The sequence below is a fragment of the Apium graveolens genome, chromosome 9 (assembly GCF_009905375.1).
Source record: "Apium graveolens cultivar Ventura chromosome 9, ASM990537v1, whole genome shotgun sequence".
Classification (NCBI taxonomy): Eukaryota; Viridiplantae; Streptophyta; class Magnoliopsida; order Apiales; family Apiaceae; genus Apium; species Apium graveolens.
The window spans coordinates 110,188,897-110,192,148 of record NC_133655.1 but is presented as its reverse complement, the minus strand read 5'-3'; positions in this window follow the sequence as shown (position 1 = coordinate 110,192,148).

Below are 3,252 nucleotides of genomic sequence, written 5' to 3'. Positions count from 1 at the left end.
GGTACAGTGGAATTGCATTTTGTTCCAACTGATCAACAACTAGCAGTCATCTTCACAAAACCACTATGTGAAGCTACTTTTACAAAACTAGTAAATAAACTTGGAATGGTTTCAGGTTCTTTCTCAAAATCTGCTTAGTTTTTGATCTCATGCATCAGACTTTATGATCAGTGTTTACAGATTGTCTTATCTCTGTGTAATATATGTTTACATTGTTATATATTAAATACTGATTGTTATCTGATGTGATTCTATATACTCTGATAGTGTTTTGAATGTTCTGTGGCTATTCATTCCAATGAGGATTACTGTGCTAGATGCTGACCTCGTAGTCTTTAACACACTAGAAATCCCATGGTTTAATTAGTTGTTTATATGGAAATTAATTAACACAAGCAAATTCTGATTTTGAGCTTAGTCAAATTTACTTTGTGTATCTTATTACTAAGTCACAAACTAAATTCTTGCTTCTTATCTGTCAAATTCTGATGTCAGTAAATCTTAAGGATGACTTACATGCTAGATAAGCCTCACTTATCTGAAGGAAAGAAAAGAAAAGAAAATCAAAATTAGGTACTCCTTTGAGATCTAGAGTAATATATGTGAAAGGAAAGACCCAGGTGCATTGCTGGTATTAAGTTATATGCATTAGAAAATCAATAAATTTTTCTTGGTGACTTTTCACATTCTCTAATTACTAGTGAAATACTCTGATAATAGCATAAATTCTGATAGCAGTTGTGAGTCACTTACATTGAGAAGTCACTGTAAAAATAATGTCAAAAGATGCATAAAATAAGCACAAATAGTTGAGGTGGACTCTTGCATAAATTTATTCTATAGTAGACTTCAAAATTAAAGACAGATTTTAAGCATTTTTTATAGTTATGTCTTATTTCTAAGATATACTAAAGTTTATCAGACTTTAATCTTTATCTGATCATTTGCAAATGCACACACTCTCACTCCATATGAATGATGAAAATTATTGTGGTAATTAAGTTGTTTTTAACAAACAGTTTAGTATTATTTGCATAAATTCTGAGGACAAGTTCTGATGAAAGTTCTGATAATTAAACTCTAAAGAAACTAGTCAATATTTGTATGTAGAATCACGGAAACAGACATTCACTTTTTGAGTACAGTTTCCATGTTGATGACCGTTAAATTCTTATAATAGTCAAGTTCTGATGCAAATCTTGATGGAAACTCTGATGCTTACGTGGCATTATTTATTTACTTGACTTATTTGTGGTTTTACTGTAACGGTCATATTTATCAGAAAATAATTCAGTGAGATAAAAACAGTCATAATCATTTGGTTAGTGGGAAACATGTTTGCCTTGACAACTGCATGTGCACAATAATTACTGCTTATTTCTCGTGCCCACTAACTACTGCTTTAACTAATTATTAGCTGACAGGTGTAAAGTGTCTATTTCACTTCCAAAAAGAACTGTTGAGTGGAGAGAGTATTTATATGGGAGTTAAAAGATTTTACAATCTTTTACCTACTTTCTAATTCTTTTTTATCTCTATTATTCTCTCTCTCTCTCTCTCTCTCTCTCTCTCTTTCTAATATTCTCTGAAGCTCTATCTTTCACAGGCAATTTATCAAACACTTTGCAAGCACACATTTTCTCACTTATTTCTTACAGAAATGGCACCAAAGGACATGATTTTCAATGGAGCCAAGTTTGTTCCCAACAACTACATGGCTATTCTTTCTAAGGATGAAGCTCCATCAGAACTTCACTTCATCCAAGATTTTCTATCTCAAAGTGAGATTAGGTATGCTTTGACCCAACCAGAAGCAATCTCAAGAACTCAAGTGCTGGAGTTTTGGAGGAGTGGTGTGTATGATGATGGTGGTGCAAATGGGTCCCCCGGTATCATATTTACAACATGGGAGGATGAGCATGTGGTGACTTTGTCAACTGTTCGACATGCACTACATTTGCCAGAAAACTGTGTTTACAGTTCAACAATTAAGGAGCCGGCCCTTCAGCAAATGATGGCCAATCTGGGCAATGAAAAGACTTTGGCAAAGCTTGGACAATTGAAGAGACCCCATATCAGGAGGGAGTGGAGTTTCTTCTTTGACTGCATCACCAAGGCTTTTGCAAACAAGTGCTTCAATTTTGATGCAATCCCAATCCTGAGTCAGCAAATCGGGTTTGCTCTCATTAATCAAACTCAATTTGATTATGCTAGTGTTGTGCTAGGATTTATTGGGGATAGGATGCAAGAGAACAGAAACACTGTATATTTTGCTAGATTTTGCCAACTTATTTACAGTTCCTGTAGTTCTGATAAGGCCCAACTAGCTAGTGAGTTGATTGAACCCTTTAAACTTGCTAAAAGGGCCTTCACTGACTTATTATCTACTGATAATAAGAAGGCTGTACTAAGACCCCTCCAAATACCACAGTCAGTCAAATAGGTCGTAGTAAACTCTGATCCAGACACCTATGCTGTTATATATCCTGATGTACAACCATCCCAACCTCCATCAGTACCTACAACCAATCAACCACCTACCACTTCTCAAACTCAACCAACTCAACCAACCATTAGAACATATTTCCAGCTAGCTCAGTCATCTCAATCTGAACCATCAGTACCTACCATCAGAACTTCATCCTCCAGACCTAAAAGAGCAAAATCAGTTCCTAAATCTCCACCAAGGAGAAGAAGGATGATTATTAGGGATGAATCTGATAATGAAGAGAAGCAAGTCCAGGTTCATGCATCAGAACCTGTGACTATAGCACCTGAAAAGGAAACTTCTCAGAAAGAAACTGAAGCTGAAAATTCTGATATTTTGAAGAGAAAATGAACTTCAAGTTCTGATGCTGCTCAGACAACTCCTTCTCTATCAAGGAGATCAAAGAAACAGAGGGCAGGAAGGCATATGGCACAACCTCCATCTGAGGATACTTATGAAGCTGAGGAAGGGGATCAGGAATCTCTGATCTCAAAGCCAATAGTAATTGAATCTTTGCCACCTCCAACTCAGGCTGAAGACACTGTTCAGGAAATAGTGATCACACCTCCTGTCTCTCCAGTCAAAGCAACAACAGTTGAAGATTCAGGATTAAGTCCTGAAATTGACATCCACAGGCTGATCATTCCAACTGTGCTCTATCTTGAAGCTCCAACTGTAGCTCAGCCATATACAGTTAATTCTCCTATCTTACAGGATGAGATACCAACAACTTCAATTCTAGAGATAAATTCTAATGCTCAGAA